This window comes from Hylobates moloch, unplaced genomic scaffold (genome assembly GCF_009828535.3).
Source record: "Hylobates moloch isolate HMO894 unplaced genomic scaffold, HMol_V3 SCAFFOLD_4, whole genome shotgun sequence".
Classification (NCBI taxonomy): Eukaryota; Metazoa; Chordata; class Mammalia; order Primates; family Hylobatidae; genus Hylobates; species Hylobates moloch.
The window spans coordinates 159,869,335-159,897,231 of record NW_026652279.1 but is presented as its reverse complement, the minus strand read 5'-3'; the positions used below and the strand labels follow the sequence as shown (position 1 = coordinate 159,897,231).

Sequence of the window (27,897 nt, the reverse complement as noted above, 5' to 3'; positions counted from 1 at the left end):
GAGAGGAAGTCTCCCACTGAGTTCTTCATCCTTCTTGCATCCACCTGTGCAGGATGAGCTGATTGTGCTTGGCCTTACATCCTGGCAGCTGTCTCTGAAAAGTTTTGATCTTTGATTTTGAGAATCAGCCATCTTTGGATCCAAGGGTTACCAACACTTGGGGGGGCATGTGTATGAAGTGGAGGCTGGTTTTAGAGCAACGACACATTAAAGTGGGCTGGGCTACAGCTGCTCTAGCGGGTAGATGGAGAGAGTTTGTGGGACTTGTCGTTAGTGTCTACAACATGGTGGGTGCTTATGACATGTTTATTTTTTATTTATTTACTTTGAGACGGAGTCTCGCACTGTCGCCTGGGCTGGAGTGGAGTGGTGCAATAGCTCACTGCAACGCCCCCCTCCCGCATTCAAGCCATTCTCCTGCCTCAGCCTCCCGAGTAGCTGGGATTACAGGCGCCCGCCACCACGTCTGGCTAATTTTTTGTATTTTTAGTAGAGACAGGGTTTCACTATGTTGGCCAGGCTGGTCTCGAACTCCTGACCTCATGATCCACCCACCTCGGCCTCCCAAAGTGCTGGGATTACAGGCGTGAGCCACTGCACCTGGTCATGACATGTTGATTGGATGGGAGAATAAGTTAGTCATGCAAGGTCATACTGTCTGTAGCTGATTCAGGTTTCGCTGTCTCGGATATTTCCATTCGTGTATCACTGCAAGGGGAAGTGGTTTTGCTTATTTTTCTCCTACAGGCCTGAAATATGGAATGAACTCTAGGTACTTGATTTTAAGTAAAGCATTACCAAAGTGTTATTTTTGCTCTGTGACATAAACTACACATGTTATGTGTCTTTCCATTTTTGATTTGTTTTTACTTGCTGTCCATGGCTTGAAATTTTAGACAGGATCCAACATGCAAGCAGGTGTCATCTTACATGTTGAAACCTAAATATCCTCCATAAACTTTGACAGCTCCATAGGTTATTTTCAATATTTTCACATATCATATTACAATTTTTTAAATCTATAGCATAATTGCTTCTTGTATTTTTAGATGTGATGAAGATGTTGGCCTAGGAGAGAACCTGCAGCATTCATTATCTGGAAAGATCAATCATTTCCTAATGAAATCCAGTTTTGTATGTTAGGGATCATTATCTGATAATACAGTATGTGTCCTGCTTTCAAAAATTTAGTTGTTGGCTGGGTGTGGCTGCTCATTCCTGTAATCCCAACACTTTAGGATACTGAGGTGGGAGTATCTTTTGAGTCCAGGAGTTCAAGACCAGCCTGGGCAACATGGTGAAACCCTGTCTCTACAAAAAAATTGTAGAAAATTAGCTTAACGCCGTGGTGCACACCTGTGGTCCCAGCTATGTGGGAGGCAGGAGAATCACTTGAGCCTAGAGGTTGAGGCTGTAGCGAGCTGTGATTGTGCTTTTGCACTCCAGCCTGGGTAACAGAGCAAGACCCTGTTTAAAAAAAAAAAATTCAGCTGTTACATCAGTAGCCTTTAACACACTCCCTCAGTCCAGATTTGTCTTCTTCTTTTCTTTTCCTTTTTTTGTAGCTGGGACTACAGGCGTTTGCCACTGTGCCCAGATAGAGTTGTCTTTTTCTAAGATGTCCTTACTCCATGGCCACACCATGCCTCCCGATGACAAGGCTGACCACACTGCCCCTGTCCAAGGAACAGCCTTCAGCATTGCCTGCTACCTCCTTTTAGCCAGATATTCTGAGGTTGGAAGGTGAGGGGTGATAAGGTATGTGGATTCAGAAGTACTGTAAACATACTCAGATGAACTCAGTATTACCATTTAAGAATTTTCATTTCACAGTTGGGTTTCATCTCCAAAATTCTTAAGTAATGAGAGAATTGAGTAAGGGTAGTCATTGATGATTCTGTTGGGTCCAGAAAACAGAGTGATTGATTGAAGTCTGTACAATGCCAAAACATATTTTTAACTGTTCCTTTTCTTTCCATTCTCAGCCATACAGAAAATAACCAAACAAAAAATTAAACATGAACTCCACAGTCAGACTTATTCAGCTGTTTATTATTATTATATTCATTATTTGTATTTAGCTATGATTATTCAGCTTATTAAGCTTTGCTGTTTATTAGTAGCAGAGCTTAATGTCAGGGATTTGAATTTCACTTTTTGGTGTGATGTCTTTACCTTACAAAGTGGGAAGTCCCGAGCAGTGGTCAGTGATGGAATAATAAAGGTACAAGTATATTAGTGCTTACAGTTACAAAGAGAACTGCAGAGAATGAGAAATAGTGGCATTGTGAGGATGGGAGTGTTGCATGTGAGCTGTCCCCATTTGTCATAGCAGAAAGTCAGTTGAAAATATTTGGAAAGGATAAAATTGAGAAATCTGTATGTTAGAGTTACGGGGGCAGCAGGAGGAGAGCGAACACTGGAAGAAGCACCAAAATATGGAAGGGAATTGCCTCCGAGGAGCAGGGCTGGGAGTGGAGTGGGTGAGCCAGGCCACCCTTGCTTTCCATGATAAGCCCTATTATTGTATTTTTAGTTATGTGCTTGTTACGTTAATGAACACTGATGAACACAGAGCATGCATTATTCAAAATTCCTTCTTATTTTCTTTTCTAGAGTAGGGACAAATAAGAGTGATGAGAAGCTGAGCAGTAGCAGAGGGGAATGGTAACTGGGGAAGCTCCGCTGGGGTGCATGCAGGCTGTCTCCAGGTTGGCTGTCTTCAGGAGTGCTTCTTACTCCAAAACTGGAAACTTGGTGAAAATCCTGCTGTTGGCTTTGAGCCGGCAGAAACAAAACAAAACAAAACAAATAAATAAAACTGTAAACCAAGAAACAGCACATGGACACTTTTAAACACCATATGAAGATTTTCCAGAACCTTAAAATACAATGGAATATGTTCTCAGTGAGAACTGTCATCGGACATCAGTGTTTGATTCATGATTTTGCTGCCATTGAGGTCCCTGGTGCTGCCCCCAAACTGGAGGCCTGCCCAGGGTGAAACTTTGTGTCAGAGCCCAGGATTTGACTCCTAGGAGCTCTGCTGTTGGGTATTATACAGGAGGGCAGGAATTGAATTGTAAAAGGTGAGTGAAAGGGACGGAGAACAATACATTGAGTTTGTATCCAGGGACACTTTTCTGGAAAGGTGGTTGCTTGAGGCTGGTGCTTCAAGATTAGGGCCAGATGCAGTAGCTCCTGCCTGTAATCCCAGCACTTTGGGAGGCTGAGGTGGGCGGATCGCCTGAAGTCAGGAGTTCAAGACCGGCCTGGCTAACATGGTGACATCCCATCTCTACTAAAAATTCCAAAAAAAAGTAGCTGGGCATAGTGGTGTGCCCCTGTAGTCCCAGCTACTCAGGAGGCTGAGGCAGGAGAATGGCTTGAATGCGGGAGGCAGAGGTTGCAGTGAGCCAGGATGGCACCACTGCACTCCAGCCTAGGCTACTGGGCGAGACTCCGTCTCAAAAAAAAAAAAAAAAAAAGATTAGAACCACTGATTCTCAGAAAAAGTTTGACTTTCATTATTTTCAGACAACACCTAAGGAACGAAAATAAATGAGACCAAGAAGATGTTCTTAGGCCCCAGAAGGTTTAAAAGTAGAAAGACAATTTCCTTAATCTAACCTGGGGACCCTGACAGTAACAGACGTGCTTATGTACTGTGATGGCAGCTCATACTTCTCAGCCTGTGGTTCTCTGCCCCATCCAGAGAGAGCCTGAACCTGTACACAGAAAAGGCTGTGTTTCTGAGGAAATAAAAAATATGTACTTTTAAAATTTTGTAAATAGGCCCTACTTCTAGGGTCAGCTGGCATGTATTTCAATTAGCACATCATCTTGGGAAACTTTACCATGAGGAAAAGTTTACTCAGGCTTGGCCATTTTTATGTATTTGACCCCCATGAATATGTCCAACATAGCCACCAAAAATTGCGCAGATGTCAGTGGCTGTTTGGCAGTGTTTTAAATAAATATTTTGTCTTTTAATCATTAGAGATAGGAGATTAAACTGGGACTCGTCCAACTTTGGCTCTCTTCACGCTCATCCTTATGGGAGAGGAAGTGTCAAGATGGGCTTTCCTTTGGAGCATAACCTAAACAGGAACCTTTTAAAAACCTACCCAAAGCTACACGTTGTACCTTAAATGCAGGCATGAAGTATGAGACATTTCTGGCGATGTCTTCAGGAGGGTTAAGAGGTCAGGAGTTAGATGTAAGAATGAAAATAAAGTGATAGATCTAGGCAGAGAAAGATGTTGGCATCTGAGCTTATACTCTGAATAAAACAGGTTTCCAGGCTGTGTGTGTTTATTTTGCACACATGCACTTACACACAGTATGTGATAACACAGCAGTGATTCACAGTGGCTCTTCAAGGCCCCCCATCTGTGAGTCCTGGACTTTCCTGTCAGGTGTGCCCCCTCATAACCAGGCATGTTCTATGAGGTGTTTACTGTCGAGACAAGTCCTACAAGTTGGGCAACCCTTTAAGTGCTGTTTTCCGGAGCGCAGCTAAGGAGGTTAGCATACTGGGTGCAAAATCCTTCCTCCTTTTGAAAACCTCAAAACCAACAAACTACTTCCTCTGTTAATCTCCGATGGGTGAGTGGCAAGGCCCAGGCCAAGCCCTTTGTTGTGCAATGTGTTATGGCCCTGGAGTTAAGGATCCTCCTACTCAAAGCAGGAGGGCATCATTCCAGCAAAACCTGTTGGTGTGCGTCCCACCTTCCAAGTGAAGATATGCCAGGTGGGAGGTCGCTCGGCTTGTTCTGCCCCGTGCTGAGCCTGGTCTCAGTGTTGGGACATACATTTCTGCCTTTTCTGTCTTTGCTTAAGATATTTCCTGGTTGTCTTGTGAATTCTAGACACAGCGATGCTGGTTTTTTTTTTTTTTTTTTTTTTTTTTTTTTTTTTTTTTTTTGAGACGGAGTCTCACTCTGTCGCCCAGGCTGGAGTGCAGTGGCACAATCTTGGCTCACTGTAAGCTCTGCCTCCTAGGTTCACACCATTCTCCTGCCTCAGCCTCCCTAGTAGCTGGGACTACAGGCATGCGCCATCACACCTGGCTAATTTTTTTTTTTTTGTATTTTTGTATTTTTAGTAGAGATGGGGTTTCACTGTGTTAGCCAGGATGGTCTCGATCTCCTGACCTCGTGATCCGCCCGCCTCTGCCTCTCAAAGTGCTGGGATTACAGGCGTGAGCCACTGTACCCGGCCGCTGTTTTTTTTTTTTTTTTTTTTTTTTTTTGAAGATGATTAAGCTAGTGAGGCATCTCTTTTTATATATACGTTTTTTGATTGACAAAAATTCCGTATATGTAGGGTATACAACATGATGTTTTAAAATTGGAATGGTTCAATCAAGCTAAGTAACATATGCAGTACTTCACATACTTAACATTTTCTTTGGTGAGAACCCAGTTCTACTCTCAGCTATTTATTTACTGATTTACTGTAGTCACCATGTTTATACTGTATTCCCCCTAGCTAACTGAAATTTTGTATCTTTTTACCAACATCTCTCCAAACCCCACTCCCAGTCCCTGGTAACCACCATTCTACTCTCTACTTCTGTAAGTTTGACTTTTTTAGAGTCTACATCTAAGTGAGGTCATGTAGTATTAGCCTTTCTTTGCCTAGCTTACTTCATTTAACATGATGTCCTCTATGTTCATGTTGTTGCAAACGATTTCTTTCTCTTTTGCGCCTTAATGATATTTCATTGTGTATATACACCATATTTTATTTATCCATTTATCCACTGATGGCCACTCAGGTTGATTCCATATCTTAGCTGTTGTGAATAGTGCGGCCGTGAACATGGGAGTGCAGATAACGCTTTGACACAGCGATTTCATTTTCTTTGGGCAAGTACCCAGTAGTAGGATTGCTGGATCATATGCTAGTCCTATTTTTAATCTTTTAAGGAACCCCCATACTGTTTTCCATAGTGGCTTCACTAATTTACAGTCCCACAAACAGCATGCAGGGATTCCCTTTCCACCACATCCTCTTAGTGAGACATCTCTTGAAGAAGGTCTGTTGACTTGGGTACCACTGAATGGTTTATGGGTGAATATGTCTATGGGCTGGAATTGTGGTGGGAGTTCCCCTTTGCTCTCAGTATGGTAAAATCCTGTCCTGCTCCTGAGAAACACAGGTAGGAAGGCATGGAGGAGCTTGTGCATGTGATGGAAGAACCTGGCTGTACAGTCAGGTGACAGTCCTTTTGGTTTTTCTTTTACTTATGGCTTAAAGCACTGTATTATAGTTTGGGGAGAATGATTGCTCTTGTCTTCAACACATTGTTAATAAGGGAGCCCAAAGTATGTGTCTTTTAAGTTAGCTCAGTACCTTTTTGTTCTAAACTTCTGTATTTCCAAATTCATTTATTTTTGGTGGCAAAATTTGCACATTTATAAAGTGTTAGTGAGTAGTCTGTATCACTTTGAAATAAGAACTACGAAGCAATCCTGGTATTCATACATAATAGTCTGGTGTTCTTTTCTAGTTGCCATGGTGTGGTGGTCCTGATCAGTGTGGGTCTGGTTGGGGTGCTCAGCCAGGTGGCAGACATCTGTGGTCTCTAGAAGCTGAAATACTTCAGCTATAGCAAGCATCTGCTGCTTCAAGAACTTCACAATAAGCATTTATTGATATCCTACTGTATACCAGGCATCCTGCTGGTTGCTGAGGGAACAAACATGAATAAGACCCACTGCCTGCAGTGTTCTTGATTCAGTGATTCTACCAGAATCAATTACAGGAGGCTGGCTGGTGGCTTCACTCAATGTCTGTGTTTAAGATTAATTTGCTTAATAAAACTCAAGGCAGTGAATACACAGGGTTGGCCCTGGCTTTCCTGTTACGAACATTCAACAGTGTCGCATGAGCAGTTGAACATGCCTTGTAAACAGCAAACCATGGCTGAGTCTCCCTGAGCTATTGTTAGCAGATAACTTTAGAGCAGAGCTAATCTGTCATATAAATAAAAATCACAATTGGGTTACATGGTAATTAAATATAAATGGTAAGTGAGTGAGTGACTCACATTCATTCATTCATTCAGCAAACTTTTATTAGAGGCCTCTGGCGCCAGACAGTGTATGAGGTGCTCTTCTGAGGCTGGTGTGGAGGGATGGTCACACCAGTATTGTCCTGCCTATAGTAGTGGCATATGTAGGGCAGTGGGCAGGGACAAGCAAACACTGAAGCTGGCTGTCCCATCATGGAGGGCCTCAAGGAGGGGGCAGGCTGATTGTGGAAAGGATGTGGGTGAGATGAGGCAGGGTAAAGGACTACTCCTTCATTATTAGCAATTACTTTAGACCCCATGTTCCTTCTGGGTTCTAAAGAGCTGTTCCTCAGCTCCCTTCCCTTACCCTGGTGGATAAGAAAATAGATAGCCTTGGCAGCTGCACTTTTATGCATCTTGGGTCCGGTTTGTGGACCTGTTTGGCAGCCTCCCTCTCTCCCCGACGTACCTGCAAGTGTCTTGAGTCCTCTGCTCCTGGGTACTGCATGGCAACTGATGGAAAGCTAGAGGGGCTGACTTCCCAGGACATGAGACCATAGAAAGACAGATGGGCTGCCCCTTCTCCAGGCAGGGAGAAGAGAGCCTACCTAGGATTTCTGGGCTGGGGCAGGGGTGCCTCTGGGATGGGTGGATTCCCCCCAAATGCCCAGGCTTCAGGCAGCCTACAGCTGTTCACTGAGGGTGGGCTCTCTTCAGGGCCAGCTGGAAGAGAAGTTTGATTTCTGAGGCAAGGAATAGACTGATGATATCTTCCCCAGTTTCTTCCTTTTACCTAAAAGTCCTACTGAGGTCACTGTAGGGGCTTCCAGGGATTTGGAGCTGACCAAGGAAGAAGAGGTGACCCTGAGAGGCAGTGACCCATGAGCTTTATTGGATGGTGGTGGGACAGGGTTGCTTGAGAGGGGATGTCCCTCACAGGCTGAGGCCATCTGGGGCCACCACTCAGAAGGGGCTGTGTCTAGGTGGTGCTATGTGCCTAGATGATGTCATCCAGCAGTGCTGTGGGAGTCTCTGGGTCAGAGAGCTCAGAAGGGCCATAGCTGCCTGGGGCTTTGTAAGGCCCTATCTTGTCAGTGGGTGACAGTTGTCAGGCAAGATTTCAGTGGGTATGTGAAGCAGGCTACATGGCAAAAGATATGCCTGTTTGGGGCTATTTTTAAAATAATTGGATGTATAAAAATTTGAGTTTGACGCTAGAAGGCCTTTGTGCTAACTGGTCTCCACCTGCAGTGAAGAAATAAACTACCTAGGGACAATCTTTGGCCCATTTATGTAACTGTGACAAATCTTTCTGTTCCACAGTTGAAAGTAAAATGTCTAAAAATATAAACGCCTGGGGAATAGTAACTCATTGGTGTTCACATATTTCAATCAAAGCTTAAAAATATTTTCACGTTCCTTCCTGTTTTGACAGAAGATTGCTGGCCCCTACACCAGATGTCCCTTAGGCACCTCCAATCCATGTCCTAAACTGAAGTCAGTCATTGCCCCTAAACCTGCTCTGTCTGGGGTGGTAGCAATACCGTCTTCCCTGACATCCAAGCAGAACCTGGGACTCATGTCCCCCATTTAGAAATCTGGGAAGGATCCCCGTTCGGCAGGACTGACGGGAGGCAGCTGACGTGCAAGAAGAGAAGGCTAGACAGTGTACTTGCGCTGGACGTGTTTTGGACAGAAGGCATGGAAGGGAAGAAAAAAGACCAGATTCCAGGAACCTCACAACGTGCTGCCCTGCCACATCTTGCTGCCTGATCTCAAGTCAGTTAACTTTCGGTGCATCAGTGACTATTTGTAGCACAGAGATAATACCTGTTAGAATTGTTAGAATTATTGTCTGTAGCAGAAGTAAAGGGGCCTGACTTATTGCAGGCTGCCAATTAAAGGCCACCAGAAAATTCTTCCAACCACAGAGTTTCCCATGTTAACTATATTGGTCCCATGGTAATCATATTGGTTTCAGTATTTGTTTCCTAGGGTTGCCGTAACAAATTATCACAAACCTGGTGGCTGAAAACAGCAGAAATTTATTCTCTCACACTTCTGAGAGACCAAAAGTCTGAAGCCTGGCAGGGCCGTTCTCTCTCTGGGGACTTAAGGAGAGAATTCTTCTTTGCCTCCTCCAGATTCTGGAGGTGGTTCTTGGCTGGTGGCCATGTCACCCCAATCTCTGCCTCTGTTTTCACGTGGCCTTCTCTGCGTCTGTGTCTTCTCCGCTTCTGTCTCTTACTAGCATACTTGTCATTTGAGTTAGGGTTCACCTGGGTAATTCAGGATGCTCTTATTTCAAGATCCTTCATTATATCTGCAAAGATTCTTTTTTCAAATAAGGTCACATTTACAAATTCTGGTGGTTAGGATGTGGACATACCTTTTTGGGGAACACCATCTAACCTACCACAGTCTCCATCTGTATCCTGATGAATAGGAAGTGTACTTCAGGCACCCTGTGGCCTGCACTAGCTTTTGGGGATTGATGGTTTTAGACAATGTAGTTCATTCTTAGCTTGTGGTAAAACTTTTTTTTTTTTTTTTTTTTTGAGACAGTCTTACTTTGTTGCCCAGGCTGGAATGTCATAGCCTGATCATAGCTCACTGCAGCCTCGACCTCCAGGGCTCAAGCAGTTCTCTGCCTCAACTTCCTAAGTAGGTGGGACCACAGGCACATGCTATCACATATGGCTAATTTTTCTATTTTTTGTAGAGAAATTTCACCATGTTGCCCAGGCTGGTCTTGAACACCTGGGCTCGAGTGATCCACCTGCCTTGGCCTCCCAAAGTACTGGGACTACAGGTGTGAGCCACTGTGCTTGGCCAGTAGAACATTTTAAAAGTACGGGAGAGTGTAAAGAAATCAGGGGAAAAAATGTATCTGCTTGCCATTTCATGTTCTCTTTAGCAGAGTAGGAGGAGAAAGCGTCTTATTTCTACCCGCTGTCCTGCTTGAACTTCTTCATGCCCCCAGTATTCCTTTCATAGGTGCTCTGGACACAGATGTCCAGTGGCCCCATACACAGTAGCTCCACACTGTTGACTGATGACTCTTAGACACCTCTGGATAAAAGGTTCTGCAGGGCCCACCTTGGGTATTAGTAGAATGACTAGGAATCAGAAAACCAACTCTTCAAATATTTATGTAGGCTGCCAAACCAGTTTTCATTTTGTTTGCTTTTAGTGGAATAAAGCCATCTTTTGTTACACTGCTGACTTAGGGAATAGTCTCAATAACCATGCTTTGCAGGGTCCTGGGTGGAGCAGGAGTCAGGAAGGGGTTGGTCAAATACATCCTATTGTGATTTGTATCCTCCCTCCCTCCTAATTTCTCCACCCTCTGTTGTCGTGGACTCCTGTAGGATGGGACAGATCTTGTCTCTGTGTATCCTCTCCCTTGTCTGGTGCACAGTGGAAGTGCTTCATAAATGTTTGGTGAATGAAATTTTGAATTCTGGGGGATCCATGAATGATTTATGCTGTCACTAAATCTGGTATAATGTTTGGATTGAGTTTTAAAGTAGAATGCTTTATTTATATGATCACCATGTACAATTTTTTAAAAAATTTATGTATTTCTGACTATGATATTGTTGGTTTCTCAGAAAGTCAGCATCAGGATTTTTTTTGTTTTTTTGTTTGTTTTCAATTTCCATTTGGGTCTTAGCAGTATTGATAGATTATTGCTCCTGCTGACTGTGTTATAAGAAGGACTTGCCTTAGTTTGGGCTGCTGTAACAAAATGCCATAGGCTGGATGGTTTAAACATAAACATTTATTTCTCACAGTTCTGGTGGCTGGAAATTTAAAATCAAGGTACCTGCAGATCTGGTGCCTGGTGAGGGCTTTCTTGCTGGTTTGAAGATGGTGACTTCTCATTGTATCCGTACGTGGGGTAAGGGTGGGGGAGAGATGAAGCAAACACTCTCTTGCCTCTTCTTATAAGGGCACTATTCACCTTTGGGCTTAGTCACCTCCCAAAGGACCTGTCTCCAAAAATTACATTGAGGATTAGATTTCAACATATGAGTTTTGGGGAAACATAAGCATTCACTTCACAGGGGAATTATATGGCAGTAGCTCACATTAGTTAATATGCTAGAGGTAGGTACTGTTACTGTCCCCATTTGACAGGTGAGAAAACTGAGTCTTAGAGGAGTTAAGTAACTTGTTCAGGGTTACATGCCAGTAAGAAGTGGAGCTGGAACTCCTCAAATCAGGGCTATCCACCCTCAGTGCTATCAGAAATTTTTAACTCCATAGGACAGTCCAGATAGGATTTTGTGTTCAAGGTATAATGGTACTCAGCCCTTAATGGTATTACTGTGTTGATGGTTGAGCAAAGGGAAACACTCATTCTGTTACCAAGAATGGGCTCCTCTTCACCTCTTGTAGAAAACATCTCTGCTAGACAGAGATCCTTATGGGAATGAATTACTTCACTTTATGTATACCACCTAGCATAGTGCTTGTTGAGAGAAGGGTAACCCAGTGGCATCGTTTTGCAGAGAATAGCCATGATGTTTTATTATTATCACTGATATTAAATTAAAATATTACACGCATGACTTTCTAACACATTTTCTTCTTTGTAACATTTTCCCACAGTTTCATTTAAGAGCAGGGTTTTCCTTTAGTAAAAAGCAAAGTAACTTTCAAGTATTAAGAAAGGAAAAAAATGGTTTTCTTCCCATGAGTCATGGTTGGCAATAGTGTACTTAAAAGTTAGATTGTAGAGCCATTTTCACACCCATCAATTACAGGTTTTGTTTTGTGAGCTGCAGTGCCATGGCTTTTAAGACTCCTGCCTTATGTATTGTAGAGTTTGTGAACATAATTATTTTGTATACAAAACAATAAATTTTCTAACTTCAAAAAGTATTTTATTTACTGGACCTATTACCCAGACAGATGTTGTTTTTAGAATAGTGCCTTAAAAAATTAATCTGTAAAAGATGTTTTCTGACAGCTTTTGTAGTCTATGCTGGGTATAGTAAATGCAATAGCACAGAGTTTTGTTTAGAAATTCTCTAGGAAAGTAGGCGGATATAAATCAAGTGGATTAAAAAGTTATTTAATGTTTTATAATCAGAAGATGATGTGGAATAATGAATGTCATGCAGCAAACATGCATAGCTTCCAAGACATCCATTAGATCTTATATTTGTGAGTTTTTCATTGTGCTTTAAGAAATTCTCATAGTGGAATTAGGAGGACTTTGGTTTATCCACAAATGCTCAATAACTTCTAGGTACTACTTATCCTTCCCTTTCGTAATCCCCCTTTAAAGAATACACATGTGCACAGGCTGAGTGTAAATGTGCTTTCCCAAGACAGATGCCACAAATGGCATGTGGGAAAACTGAAATCCTTTCTTCTTCCCTTTTATCAGAAGCTAGTTTTGAGTTGAAAGTGGCATAAGCCGGGCATCGTGGCTCATGCCTATAATCCAAGCACTTTGGGAGGCTGAGTTGGGTGGATCACCTGATGTCAGGAGTTAGAGACCACCTTGGCCAACGTGATGAAACCCCATCTCTACTAAAAATACAGAAAATTAGCCAGGCGTGGTGGTGGGTGCCTGTAATCCCAGCTACTCGGGAGGCTGAGGCAGGAGAATTGCTTGAACCCAGGAGGCAGAGGTTGCAGTGAGCCGAGGTCACGCCATTGCACTCCAGCCTGGGCAACAGGAGTGAGACTATCTCCAAAAAAAAAAAAAAAGGCATAAAACCAGTTTTTCAGCTTAATAGTTATTTCCAGTTAATTATAAAGACTGGGATATTTTGATAACTTTAGAGTCTGAATAGATTCAAGCTAAAACAAGTGAGCGTAGTAAATCTGAGAGGCTGTTGTGTGAAAATATTGCCTTAAAGACAATTTTCCCCTCAAATCACTTTATTGATGATAATTGATGTACATTAAACTGCACATATTTAAAATATACAATTTGATAAGTTTTGACTATATACACATCTGTGAAACCATTACCACATTCAAGATGATGTACATATTCATCACCCCCAAAATCTCCTTGTGCCTTTTATGATCCGTCCTTCCTGTTCTTTCCTCATCCTTAGGTAATCTAACACAGATCTGTTTTCTGTTACTCTGAATTAGTTTTTATAAAAGTGGAATCAGAGTATGAACTCTTTTTTGTCTTCTTCACATAATTTGAGATGCATCCATGTTGTATGTATCAATAGTTCATTTCTTTATATTGATGAATTAATTTGATTATGTGGATATATACCGTAATTTATCAGTTAGTTTGTTGATGGAAATTTGGGTTTATTCCAGTTTTTGGTTATTACCAATAAAGTTGCCATGGATATTTGTGTACAAATTTTTATATGGATATGTGTTTTAATTTCTCTTGGGTAAATATCTATAATAGCAGTGGAATGTTTGGGTTGTATAGCTGGTAAATGTATACTTTTTACAAAACTGCAAGATTATTTTCCAAGGTAGTTATACCGTTTTATATTTCCACCAGCAGAGTATGAGAGTTTATTTGCTCCACATCCTTGCCAACACTTTGTATGGCCAGTCTTTAATTGTAGTCATTTAATAAGTAGGTAGGAGTATCTCATTCAGTTTTAAATTTAATATCCCTGACTAGTAATAATTTTGAGCATCTTTAATGTATTGCTTTCTGTGTATTTTTTTTTTTTTGGTGAAGTGTTTGTTCCAATCTTTTTTGTATTTTTTAATTGGTTTTCTTACTGAGATTTGAAAGTTCTTTATATATCTGGATACAAATCTTTAATCAGGTATGTAATTTGAAAACCTTAAATCACTGAATTAAATTTTGTTTCTTTTGAATAATTTTCTTCTCTTTTTGCAATTTTTTATTGTAATGAAATATACATAATAAAATTTACTGTTTTAATCACTTTTAAGAGTAGAGATCAATGGCATGAAGTACATTCATGTTGTTGTCTTTTTAAAAAATACTGTAATCCAAAGTCATAAAAAGTCCATCAGAGTCTGAGCTCTATGAGGGCAGAAACTGTATCTTATTCTCAATTATATTTGCAGAGCCTATACGATGCTTGGCACATACTAGGTACAAATATTTGTTGAATGGACAAAATGTTTGTTTTCAGATTTCTGTTGTTTCAGTGTTAGTGTCTTAGCTCCAGCTGCTATAAAAAAAATACCATTGGCCACACAGTGGCTCACGCCTGTTATCCCAGCACTTTGGGAGGCCGAGGTGGGCGGATCACGAGGTCAGGAGATCGAGACTATCCTGGCCAACATGGTGAAATCCCGTCTGTACTAAAAATACAAAAATTAGCTGGCCATGTTGGTGTGTGCCTGTAATCCCAGCTATGGGAGGCTGAGGCAGGAGAATCACTTGAATCAGGGAGTCGGAGGTTGCAGTGAGCCGAGATTGCGCCACTGGACTCCAGCCTGGTGACAGAGCAAGACTCTGTCTCAAAAACAAAACAAAACAAAAAACCAACAACCAGGTGGCTTACTAACTACACTGATTTATTTCTCACAGTTCTGGAGGCTGGAAGTTCGAGATCATGGTGCCAGCATGGTTGGGTTCTGATGAGGACCCTCTTCTGTGTTGCAGAAGGATGACTTATATTGTATTCTCACATAGCAGACAGAGAGCTAGCAAGCTCTCTGGCCTCTTCTTTATACGGGCACTAAACCTACCCATTCATGAGGGCTTCACCTTCATGACCAAATTGCCTCCCAAAGTCCCCACCTCCAAATACCATCACATTGGGATTAGGGTTTCAACATAAGAATTTGGTGGGTTAGGGAGCACAAATATTCCGTTTGTAACAGTATAATAGGGCTCTTTAGTGAAACAGAATCAATAAGATGTTTATGTGTGTATATATTATATATCCATGTATCCATATGTTTCTTTCTATTTTAAGGAATTGGCTTAAACAATCATGGAGGCTTAAAAGTCCAAAATTGCGAGGCTAGGCTAGGCAGGCAGGCAGGCAGGCTTGGAAGGCTGACAGGCTGGAGACCCAGAAAAGAGCTGATGTTGCAATTGGAGTTCAAAGTGAGTCTGTTGTCCGAATTTCTTCTTCCACAGGAAAGGTCGGTCCTTTTCTTAAGGTCTTCAACTTCTTGGATGAGGCCCTCCCAGATTATGGAGGGCAATCTGTTTTACTCAGTCTATTGATTTAATGTTAATCTCATTTAAAAATTACCTTCACAGAAGTATCCACATGTATTTGACCAAATCTGTGGCCTAGCCAAGTTGACACATAAAAGAAACCATCACAGTTAGGATATACTTTAACAAAGATCAAAAAACAATGCCTTATAAACGATGGAAGTTAGGTTTACTCTTAGTCCAAGTGTAAACAGTTTAGGGTTGATTGATGACTCTACCATTTTGGGGCCCCAGGCTCCTTCTATCTTGTTGCTCTGCCATTTTCCACATAGTACTTCCTTGTAGCAGAAAAGGGAGATGGTATGGGAATGGTGTACTCCTTCTCATTTAAGTGTATGACTTTAAAATTGCACACATCACTTAACACGTCCCATTAGCTTTAACTTTAACCATCCCATTAGCTGGAACCCAGTCCAGTAGGCACACTTTAGTGCAAGAGAGACTGAGAAATGTAGTCTTTGGCTGGGTAGCCAGAGGCCCACCAGCACTGCTATTGCTATATCAAAAGGGAAGGATAGATGTTGGGGTGAGGGAGGTATTCATCAGTCTCTGATAGTGTTCATTCATGTTTTGTGTTGCATTACATTTGATTGGAGTTCAGAATGTTTACTAATATTAAATCTGCTCATTCAAATTTGAGAGATTGAGAGTTATGACACAACTTAAGTTTCATAATTAATGTTATTGAATTTGACCTTTCTTCTGCATCTTAAAGCACGTGTCTTGAGCAAACCTGCGCATGAAAGTCGACATACCAAATGGGAAGCTGAGACAGGAGACAGAAACATAGATTCAGAAACTCACCTCGTTAAGACTGTTCCACTTCATTCTTTAGGAAATAGGTGACTGTGAAAGTTTTGGAGCAGTGTTAGAATATGACAGATTGGGGTAATGGGAAGATAATCCGGTGGTTCCACATTGATTGCTGGATGACATCCAAATGCATCCATATGGCTTACAAGGAACTGCCTATCTGTTTCACCTCAACTCCTGGCATCCACCTTTACTGCCTGTGTTCTGGCCACACCGAATAACAGTTCCTTCACTGTTCCTTATTATTACGCATCTCTATGTCTTCTAGCAACTCTGCTCACCATTTTTGCTACCTTTTTAAAATAGAAATTTGAAGATTAAGGAAAAGAGATAAAGGGCCCTTAAATTGGAGCCTACTCAGGTCCACCTATCTGTCTCTGCTGTTCTTTGAGTGCTGCAGTGTTTCAGGAAGTGTGCTAGGTGCGTTCTTTTTGTCACCTCTCCATCCTCACGGCACTCCTGAGGGATATGCCATTATCCATGTTTTGCAGATGAGGAGCTAAGGCAGAAGTTTAATGACCGACTCAAGGTTACAACAGTCAGAAACTGACAGAACCAGGAATTTTGGCTGACTTTTGAGCCTGGGTTTTTCCACCACATATTGTTCTCTTTGGAAAGAAGGTCTTAGGCTTAAGATGATTAGTAAACACAGTATATCAAGGGGCTGTGGAATCTCTGGGAGCTTCAGCGTCAGGTTGGAGTTACACCTCCTGGGTGTGCTACTGGAGAGCTTTTACCTCAATTACTTGTGATGTGACCTGTCTTGCCGACTCTGTACTTATGCTGGGGGAACTGGGGAAGTGAGGGAGGAAGCAAATTTGGAATATAGTTTTAACCAGTTGGAATGAATTCATCCTTGACTCCTGAAAGCTTGTAATCTTCATAATCTCATTTCTAGTGTTGCTATTTTGGATATGAGGTATGGGATAGCAAATGAATGCTTTAGGGTTGTGTGAGCTGAACAGTATTAAAAATGTGCTTTTCTCTCATCCTGAGGATCTTCCGTTAATCCACTAGATGGAGCAGCTGGTTTGAATATATTTCATGATTAGAAGTTGGAAGAAAAGACATGGTTTTCATATCAGAGCTATGTCACAGACCCCCTGAAGTTGGCCAGGCATTTTGATCTCTATTTTTTCCTCTCTAAATATAAAACTTTTATTTACTCAGCACATCTATGTGTAGGGAGCATTTGAGGTTCTTCTGGGACCTGACAGAAAACCATCATGGTAGAGTAGAAAGAATTCTAATCTGAAGTCTGGGGATGTGAGAGTAGAAGTCCTAGTTCAGACACTTTAGTTCTCTGTGACTTTGGTCTTTAACCGTCTTTAAGCCTTAGTGTCCTCACTTGTATCACTGTTGCAATAGGTGAGATGTGAGATGTACCTTCTATAGGTTAGGTATATTGGGCCTCTGTGCCATCCCTTCACACCACCTGCGCGATCAGAGATGCACGAGCTTCCATTTTGCCTGACTTGAAACTGCACTCGTGGACAGTGTCTGCAACATGGAAAATCCATCCCACTGAAGACTGAAGGGTTTGTTGACGGCATTAGTTCATTTGCCTTTGTGATACTTCCATCACCCACGGGCATTCCCGCTCATGTGTGAACCCCTCCTTGGGGCAGTAGTTTCATTCCCTCACAAATGGTTTATCCTATTTTAGGGCAACACTGGTTATTAGAGTTTTTACTTATTGGTCCTGGTTGATCCTTCCAGAGCAGCCCATGTCTTTTAATCTTATCTGTCTTTCATATTCAGATTTTCTGTTTTAGAACTAAGGTGGAATATTTGTTTTTTGCCTTCTCCACTACTGGTCCTGCCTGAATGATATGCTATATAAGAAATTAAACATGTTATCAAAATGTTTTTTACTTTTTAGTTCTCACCTGATGGATAGGAAGGTGGCTATGTATATTTAAATCTGTTACCTGTACTCAGATGTCTTAAAACATCATATGTCCTAGAATTTTAAGGTGTCATAACAAGGAACTATTCTTTAACAGTTGTTGACACGTTTGTTCCTAAAAGCCAGTGATGTCTTACTTAGACTACTGGAATCTGCTCCTAAGTGCTTAACGAAGTGAAATTAAAACTTCCATTTTTAGGTAGCTTTGAACTATGGGAATGTGTAACCTCACTACTCCTGATTTCTGTTAATTTTTAATTAAATACACATCTGCTAAATTAAAGACTTTCTCATAGGTTGACATTCTTGTTGTTTGCCAAATACAAGAGTTTGTGATATTTGGAAACAGACTCTTCAAGTATTCCTTTTAAACTATACAGATTTGGTATTTCCAGTGGAAAGCTACAAAACACCAACTCTGTTTTAATTTATGTCATATAAATCAATAAATTTATAGTACTTCCCCTTTCAGTTGAGGAAGAGGACCTAGCCTCACCCTTATCTTTCCCAAAGAGGGGTTTTGGGGGTGCGTATATTTGAATGAATTTTGGAATCAGGTTTTTTTTTTTTTTTTTTGAGATGGAGTCTCGCTCTGTTGCCCAGGCTGGAGTGTGGAGTGCAGTGGCACGATCTCAGCTCACTGCAACCTCCACCTCCTGGGTTCAAGCAATTCTCCTGCCTCTGCCTCCCAATTTGCTGGGACTATAGGCGCACGCCGCCACTTCTGGCTAATTTTTTTTTTGTATTTTTAGTAGAGACAGGGTTTCACCATGTTGCCCAGGCTGGTTTGGAACTCCTGAGCTCAGACCATCGGCCCGCCTAGGCCTCCCAAGTGCTAGGATTACAGGCGTGAGCCACCGCACCCAACCTGGAATTAGTTTTAACAGTGTATAATCTCATTGGCACTCCTTGGACTGAAGCCACTTAGCATTAAAATGTACCTTGATCTCCTGGTGACTTCCGGTGACCCACATTGGTGACTCTGGTGGGTTATCATTAGTTCTTCCCAGGAAATTTGAATCATCAGGATGTTTCTTTGGTTACATAGTAGATTTAACCCAGATACTGGCTATTACGAAATCAAGAAGCATATCTTCCCAGAAGTGTCCTTGTGTGTGTTCATTTGTGGAAGTTGGAGGAATCAAATCTCTCCCTCTCTTTAGAGGTGTGTTTTGGAATGCCCTAAGCAGGCTTCTGTGACATCAGCCCTTGAATTTACTCTGGTTCTCATCAGGAACATTAGGAATAATTCCTCATCTTCCATGGAAGAAGGTGGAAAATGAAGCAAGTCTGAAAACAAAAGCTTTACATTGGCTATGCGTGAACCACCTTTGCTGTTTTACAAGTTTTGCTAGGGGGCCTGGGATAATAGTGACACCTGACCCCTTACTGAACATTTTCATCGATACTCTTTGGCTCTGTGGTTTTATACTGCCCCTTTCAGTTGATGAAAAAGACCTAGCTTAGCTTTAGGTTTCTCAAATAGAGGACCACATCTATATTAAGGAACCAGTGTAACTACGTAAAGAGCTGTAAGTTCATGTTCCTCAGAATCTTACGTGTATAAATACTTGATGATTTTTAATTCCTCCTTATATTATCCTCATTATTGTTAACAGGATTTAATGTGGCATGCTGGAAGGAGCAAGGACTTTGGAGCCAGAGAGCCCTGGCTCATATTTCAGATACCAGCTGGGTGACTTTGGTCAAGTTAGCCTATTTCTCTGAGCCTTCATCTGTAATGGAAGAGTGTTCAGGTGACCCAAGTCTCATGGCTTAATTGGTTCCTGGATAACATTTGAAGTGATCTCTTTTAAATTCATAGGCATTTCCTTGGCACAATGTTACAAATTGTGATGCTATTGCAGAAAATAATTTTATGCTATAAAAGCACCAGAAATTAATTTTAAAAAGTGATAAGGATACTTATTTTTTTAAAAAACATCAATTATGGAAAATCAGATATTTATTATAAAGTCTATGTTAATTTTTTTTTGAGATAATTCACATGAGTTTTTGGAGAAAAATCTTCTTAAAATATGAATGCATTGGACTTTGGGCTAAAGATTAGTTCTTTTCCTGTTAAACTCTGTAGCAAGCATGAACATTTATCATCATCCAGCAATCAACAAATGAATTCAAAATCTGAGTCAGTCATTAAAAAGAAAGAATTTGCATGTTTTTGAATGGTAAGGTTAGTGTGGGGAGTGGTTCTGTCTTTAGAGTTCCCTTACTTGTACGTTGTAATGATACCTGAGTTGAGTTCAAAATCACATTTGTTTTCAAAGTCAACCACGATTTCAGTGATGTACACGATGTATTTGGTTGTATTTGATGCCAATGGTCAATTAGGCTTTGTGGTTTTACAATGAGGCATCATTAGTCTGTCTTCCTTGGCAATGTCACTATTAAGAGGCATTCCTAAAGAAAAAAAAGCCTGTTTCTTCACAAGAGAGAATTTTCTCAACTTAAAAATGTTATCTTTCTCTTTAATGATGTTAGCTAGATTTGAATGCTGGTACTATCCCATCTGTTCTGTTTTGAAGCAGTGAAACCATCTTTCCTTTAAGCTGGGCATTTCTTTAATGTCTCTTACCAAACCTATCCTTAAGCATTTGAAACCTGTTCTTTAATCATTTGCTAACATGGTTTGGTTCTTAGGCTTGCTGTATTTATTACATGCAATTATATATATGTACAGAAACAAATGTTCCATTTTTGTATATCAGTGCATTGTGGTTTCTTATGATTTATTTCATATGCCTGTGACACTAGATTTTCTTGAAATATTTTTCCTAGTCTTTTATTTTACAGCACTCTGAATTTTAAATGTATAATACGAGTTTTAGTAAATTTGCACATTTGTGCAATCCTCACCATTATCTAATTTCAGAACATTTCAGTTACTCCTGAAAGGAGTCTCATGCCCATTAGCAGTTTCTCTGTACCCCCAACTCCAGGCAACCACTAATCTGTCTACAGATTTGCCTTTTCTGAACATTTTATATAAATGGAATCACTCAATATGTAGCCTTTGCATCTGGTCCCTTTTGAGATTTATCTGTGCTTGTAGCATGTATCAGTACTTCATTACTTTTTATTGCCAAATAGTGTATTCCATTCTGTTGTCTGGATAAACCACATTTTGTTTATCCATTTACCAGTTGATAGACGTTTGCTTTGTTTTCAGTTTTGGGCTGTCATGAATAATGCTGCTGTGAACATTTGTATACAAATCTGTGTGTGGACATGTGTTTTCATTTTTCTTGGGTGGATACCTAGGAGTGGAATTGCTAGGTCAGGTGGTAGCTGTTTCCCAAAGTGGCTTTGTCAGCAATATATGAGGGTTTCACCTACTCTACATCCTTGCCAACACTCACTATGTCAGTCTTTTTAAATTTTAGCCATCCTAATAGATATGTAGCAGGATGTCATTGTAGTTTTAATTTGCATTTTCCTAAAGACTAATGATGTTGAACATCTTTTTATGTGCTCATGGCCATTTTCATATCTTCTTTGATGATCCTAGTTTTTAAAAATTGTTTATAACCTAATGCAATACAAAGTCAGGGTCCAGCATGGAAACAAAAGTTATTCCACTTATTTTAACAGAGATAATTAAATATAAAGAATTGTTATTAGGTATAAAATTGTTAGTAAGTAGGTAACTGAAAAGATAAAAAGCAAACACTAAGATATCACAGAGGTAGTGGCTGTAGGAAGCAGCCATCAACTGTAGGGCTGGGGGCAAATAGGCTGAAATCTTTATTAAATCTTTAGAAGCTTAGAGGAGAGGCCCCACAGAGCTGAAACCCAGACCTCTGAGGTGTGGGTGGTGGTGCAGCTGTTTCTGAGGGGAGTGTAACAAGGCTGGTTCTGTAAGTGCTGAAAAACTGCAGGCCAGATTCAGCTGCTGCACTAGAAGGAACTGCTGCTGCCCTGGTGAAGAAGAGTTGTTGGGGATGACACGGAGAGCTAAAGCCAGCAGGAAGCAGAGGGGAAGGAGCTAGTCTCCCTCTAGTGTCCCCTGGTGACAGAGCCTAACAGGGAGCCAACTGGTAAAACAGAAATAATGGTTTCAGAGTTACAAAGCTGAGTTTGGAAGGGTATGGTTGGAGCTGGGAGAGAATACCTGTGTAATTGGCCAGCCCACCCCTTTGAATATTCAGCATCTAGACCTATCCTCCTAAGCATATTTTAACTTCCAACCAACAAAAACTACTTTCTTTTCGTCTAACAGAATATAAACATTCTCACACAAATGAAGATGTTCTCACCAGCTCCCTAAAATGCGGTATCACAAAGTCTCATTAGTGTATCCATCTCTGGGAGGTAGTCACATTACCTGTTGCTGGGCTTTGTTAATTCCTCCTTAAATTTAATTAAAGTTCTGCTTGAATGTTGTGTTATCCAGAGTTAAATTGTAGAGGTAAGTTTCAACAATGTTTTTATAAATAATGCAAGAAGAAGGAGAAGAAATTGGTTCTCGTTCTCTCCCTCCTTCCCTCCCTCCCTCTCCAAAAGCAAGAAGGAAATATGCATATCTGCCACTTGGCAGTAGTTGAGATTTGTATCTTTCTTCTCCTGTTACCTGTTCCTTGTTTCCTTCGCACTCAGCCAGGACTTCAACTGATTAGGTTTCTGTACCGGAAGGTCTGAATTCTCAGTGGTCCTGCCTTTTTTTGGATTGCTGTGGTTTTCCATTAACTTTTACTGTTGGAGATAGAAGTACTAAGAGCTGCCCTGATGAAGGAAGCCGTGGTCCTTCCTGACTCTTTGGGAGGCAGCATCCCAGGGTCCTCTCACCCCCACTGGCAGTGTATCCTCCTCATTGGCCTCTTGGCTAAGTGGCTTGAGGAGCCTCGAATGACTCAGTGGCAGTCTCACCTTCCAGTTCACTGGAAACATTGCTGCCTCCCTTTAATAGCTCTCTTAAAATCAGGACCTCTGTACTAGCAGGGATGAAAACCAAAAATTTTTAGAGTGGGTTATTAGGGTAATAGTGAGAGGGGCCACTCCTACTTCTTCTATTGATTTCTGGACCAATGTCTTCTTACTTTGGGGAGACAGGTGAGTCAAAGCATGTACTGTGTTGTATGAGACAGAACTCCATCTTTCAGAATGTTGCCTTACAACTGTTGTCTTCAGTAGGCTGTGCCATTCTTCCGCTGGGTCACCTGCTTATAGATGATGGGATATGTAGTGAGACTGGTGAATTCCAAGTGCTGAGAGATGGCTCAGAACCGGCACATTCAGTGGTTTTTCAAATTGCAGGCCATGAGCCACGAGTGGTCCTGAAAACAGTTCCGTGAGCTATACCACTTTCCTCCCTCCCTCTCTTCCTTCCAGTGAACTCTAATAGACCAGAGAGGTCTCTGCAACTGTATTTTTGGAAATATTTTTACACACATTTACCGTATCATGACTTACAATGAATTTCTCAATATGATTCATGGTGACAATACTTTGAAAGCTAGAGGTCTAAAGAGACATTTGACGTTGCGGTTACCTTATCGCCAGCCTCTGGTGGTTTAATGCGTTGATTTTTCAGTAGCACTCCACGTGGTGTTCGCATTGGCTGCAGCCCTTCAGTGGGCCTGAGCATGAGGATGGGCTTCTGCTAAAATCTTGTTTCCTTGGAACAAGGTCCAAAGATGGCCATTATGAGTGGGATCACATGTAAAACTCAACTTTTAGGGTTGTTTAGAAGATTAAATGAGGCCGGGTGTGGTGGCTCATGCCTGTAATCCCAGCACTTTGGGAGGCTGAGGGGGGTGGATCACGAGGTTAGGAGTTCGACACCAGCCTGGCCAATATGGTGAAATCTGTCTCTACTAAAAAATACAAAAATTAGCTGGGTGTGGTGGCGGGCGCCTGTAGTTCCAGCTACTTGGGAGGCTGAGGCAGGAGAATCACTTGAACCCGGAAGGCAGAGGTTGTAGTGAGCCGAGATCACGGCACTACACTCCAGCCTGGGCGACAGAGTGATACTCTGTCTCAACAACGACAACAACAACAACAACAACAACAACAAGATTAAATGAGACCATGTGACTCAGTTCTGTGCTCAGTATTTGGAATATAGCAGGAATTCATTCCCGTGTAACACACTGTTAAAGGTACTCTGCTAGAGTACTCTGTTAGAGGTACTCTGCTAGAGTACTCTGTTAGAGGTACTCTGCACTGTGCTCTTTATGTAATGTTTATCTTTAGGTTTTACATTTAAAATTTAAATCTCCTGCATTGTTGAGGTGACTAGACTGGCCTAAATAGAGCCGATTTTTAAATATGAATAAAATTTCATATCCCCTGTTAACCTTTTTCCATCCCTCCTCTGATTTTTTTCTCCAATTGGTATTTTTTTCTTGGATCTTGAGAACTTTGTGGTTAAAGCAGAGATGAAAATTTTGTGGGAAAACATCTGCGAAATAAATTTCTTTGAATGAATTGGGATAGATGGCTTGGCCCTCAGGTCCAGACCTTGCCTAACATAATAAATGAACCAAAGTTATTGACCAGACAAAAGGTTTCCTTTAAGTGCTCTTTAATTTTAAAGCAGAATAGCTTTAACCGGCTCTTGATGAAGAAATCATCTTACATTCTTAGCTGTCCTCTCTTCTGCATATGCAGTGCTGGGAGTGCTTTTGGGCATTTGCTGTGTTAGGGTAGTGATATGTTTTGGAGAGATAACTGTATTGAAATAAGGGTACTTTCAAGAGAAATTCAACTTTGGATTGATGTACCCTCTAATATGTGCTGTCTTGTTTTTAAAGAAACACCTTTATCAGGATATGATTCATACATCATATGATTCATCCATTTAAAATGTTCAGTGGTTTTCAGTATATTCAGAGTTGTGCATCCATCACCATAGTCAATTTTAGAACATCTTTATTACTTCCCAAGAGAACACTGGACCCCTTAGCCATCACCCTGGAACTCTGCTCCACCCAACCCCCTAGCCCTAGGGAACTGTTAATCTGCTTTCTGCCTCTAGAGATTTGCCTGTTCTGAACATTTCATAGCAGTGGATTCATGCACTATGTGATCCTTATGCCTGGCTTCTTTCACTTAGCATGTTTTTAAGAGTCACGCATGCTGTGGCATGGATCATACTTCATTTTTTAAAAATTGGTATATAATATTTCATTGTATTCTGTAGTTGTTTATCCATTTATCAATTGATGGACATTTGTGTTGTTTCCAATTTTTGTTTATTATGAACAGTGCTGCTAAGAGCATTCATGTATAAGTTTTTGTGGGAACATATATTTTCAACCTTGGGCATCTAGGAGTGGAATTGCTGGATCATATGGTAACCTGGGTTTAACCATTTGAAGAACAGCCAGACTATTTTCCATAGTGGCTACCCTGTTTTGCATTCCCAGCAGCAGTGTGCCAGGGTTCTACTTTCAACACATCCTCATCGATACCTGTTATTTTTATTAGCAAAGCCGATCGAATTGATATACCAATCCAATTGCTACACCAATACTTGTCTTTTTGATTTTAGCCATCTAGTGAGTGTGAAGTGAAAGCTCATTGTAGTTTTGACTTGCATTTCCCCAATGATTCTTCACTTGCTTATTGTCATCTTTTTTTTGTCCTATCTGTTTTGTTTTGTTTTTGTTTTTGTTTTCTTTTTAATATGGAATGCTTCATGAATTTGTGTGTCATCCTTGTGCAGGGACTGTGCCAGTCTTCTCTGTATCATTCCAATTTTTTAGTAGTATATGTGGTGTCGAAGCAAGCACCTATTTGTTTTTAATTGACGGGGAGGGATAGCAATAATTGTAATCTGTCCAGTTCTTATGTGGAGGATAGTTTCTCCTACATTTCCTCACTTCTTTGACCTAAATTCACATAAATATCAAGGAATGTTTGATTGAAGTAACACTCTTTTAAAACATAGTTACAGTTAAGTCATAACCCAACTGGCCGTATATAAAAGAGAGTCTTGTGAAGGTTCAGAATTTTGTGTCTTTGTGAAAAATTAAAACCTTGTAAGGAGACAGCTAAAGAATGTAAAGTTTTATGAGCTTCTATAAACAGGGAAATATGGAATGTCTAATTCCATTTAACCTGACTATAAGCCAGGACAAGAGAATACATATTTTATTTTGTGTCTTTTTACACTGCTTTTAAAAAAAACTTAGGACTATTTTGAAAAATTGCACTTTCCCTCCTATATTTTAGAGAGGTAACCACATTATTATCATTATTACTTTTGATTAATCTAATTGAAAATCTCACTAAATTGCAATGGTTTTTAAAAAGTCAAATTCAAATCTTATGTATGTTTTATGTTTTCCTCTTTGCCCTCAAGGAATATTTCTTCATGTTGAGACAGCATTTCTATTCTGCCACAATGACAGTAAAAGACTTAAAACAGTCAGCTGCTAAAATGTAAGATAAAAGTAACTGATGTATGTAGAATCTGAATTTTAGTCTCTTCACATGTTGGAACAACTTTTCAACAGCCGTAACTCCGTATATGAAGAACATGAACAGTTTCAAGGGTGCATTTGTATGCAAGTTATACTTTATATCTGTTTTATTGTTTAAAGTCAGTATACCCTGCCATTAAGTGATCTTTTTGGGTGTCTGCCTAAAATAGAATTTCCTTGGGAACGGCTGGTGGAGGCCAAGAAGAGGTCCTTGAGTTCTGACTTCATTATGCCATTGAGTTTGTCCTGCTTCCTAGTTCTTCATCCAGTGTCTAATTTACAGTGGGGCCATGGGTGCTTCCTGCGCTCATGTGATCCTTGGCGCCATCAGCCCTTGCAGATGTGTTCACTGATGCTCAACGGCTTTGCCAATAGATGTACTCTTTGACAGCTTTTTATATTTGATATCGCATCAGCATTTATGGATTTATTGGTTTTTCTTTAAAGAACTGAGCTCCCTCAGAAACCATGGTTTTGCTCCATGACCTCCTGTAACAGTAATTTAAGTTGCCACTTCTGGCAGGTTCCTGAGCTGAGGGGTCAGTTGGACCTGTGTACATTGTATTTGTTCATTCATTTCATGGCTCTCAATGAAAGTAGTGGAAGTTGTCTATGAATCAGAAATTTAAATCTCAGCCATCTTTTTTTCTGTGATGCTATATAGTTGGAAGGGTTTTTCTAGGAAGTGCAATGCAGTCATTCATCGCTTAACAACGGGGATAGTTCCTGTAGCTTATCTTCCCTTTGTGAGGGGCTGACAGGCCAAGGGAGAGAGGAGGAGAAAAGAACAGTTACCCTCCTCGTTTTTCTGGTCTTACACCTCACCTATTTCTAGAAGTGATAGGAAAACAATGCCCAACAAGTTGGTTTTCTATTTTTAAAAAATATGGTAAGATATCTGTAACATAAGATTTATCACCTTAACTATTTTTAAGTGTACACATCAGTGATACTCGGTACATTCATATTGCTGTGCAGCCATCATCACCATTCATCTCCAGAACTTTTTCATCTTCCGAAACTGTAAATCTGACCCCATTAAATGCTAACCCCTTATTTCCCTTCTCCCAGCTCCTGGCAACTACCATGCTACTTTCTGTTTCTATGAATTTGACTATTCTAAATACTTCAAATGGAATCGTGCAGTATTTGTCGTTTTGTATCTGGTTTATTTTACTTACCACAGAGTCCACAGATTTCATCCATGTTGTAGCATATGTAAAATTTCTTGCATTTTAAGGCTGAATAGTATTCCATTGTGTGTGTAGATACCACATTTTGCTTATCTGTTCATCCACTGATGGACGCTTCAGTTGCTTTCGCCCCTTGGCTGTTGTGAATAATGCTGCTGGGAACGTGGGTGTGCACGTCTCTCTTCAAGTCTTGCTTTCATTTCTTTTGTGTCTATTCCCAGAGGTGAAATTGCTGGATCATATGGTAATTATGTTTTATTTTTTGAGGAATTGCCACACTGCTTTCCATAACAGCTGCACTATTTTACATTCCTACCAGCAAATAAGCTATTTTTCTTAAATGTTTCTCCCTTTTGAAG

General features: G+C 40.8%; 1 protein-coding gene and 1 non-coding gene across 6 annotated transcripts in view; one reads left to right on the top strand and one right to left on the bottom strand.

The window, feature by feature from the left end:
* The window catches only part of DOCK9 (dedicator of cytokinesis 9), a 293,481-nt gene that overhangs the window by 34,934 nt on the left and 230,650 nt on the right, over positions 1-27,897 (top strand). The gene's annotated exons all lie outside the window — the stretch shown is intronic.
* Positions 25,541-25,647, bottom strand: LOC116467643 (U6 spliceosomal RNA). Its single transcript, XR_004247859.1, has one exon. It is a non-coding gene; the product is annotated as a U6 spliceosomal RNA (small nuclear RNA).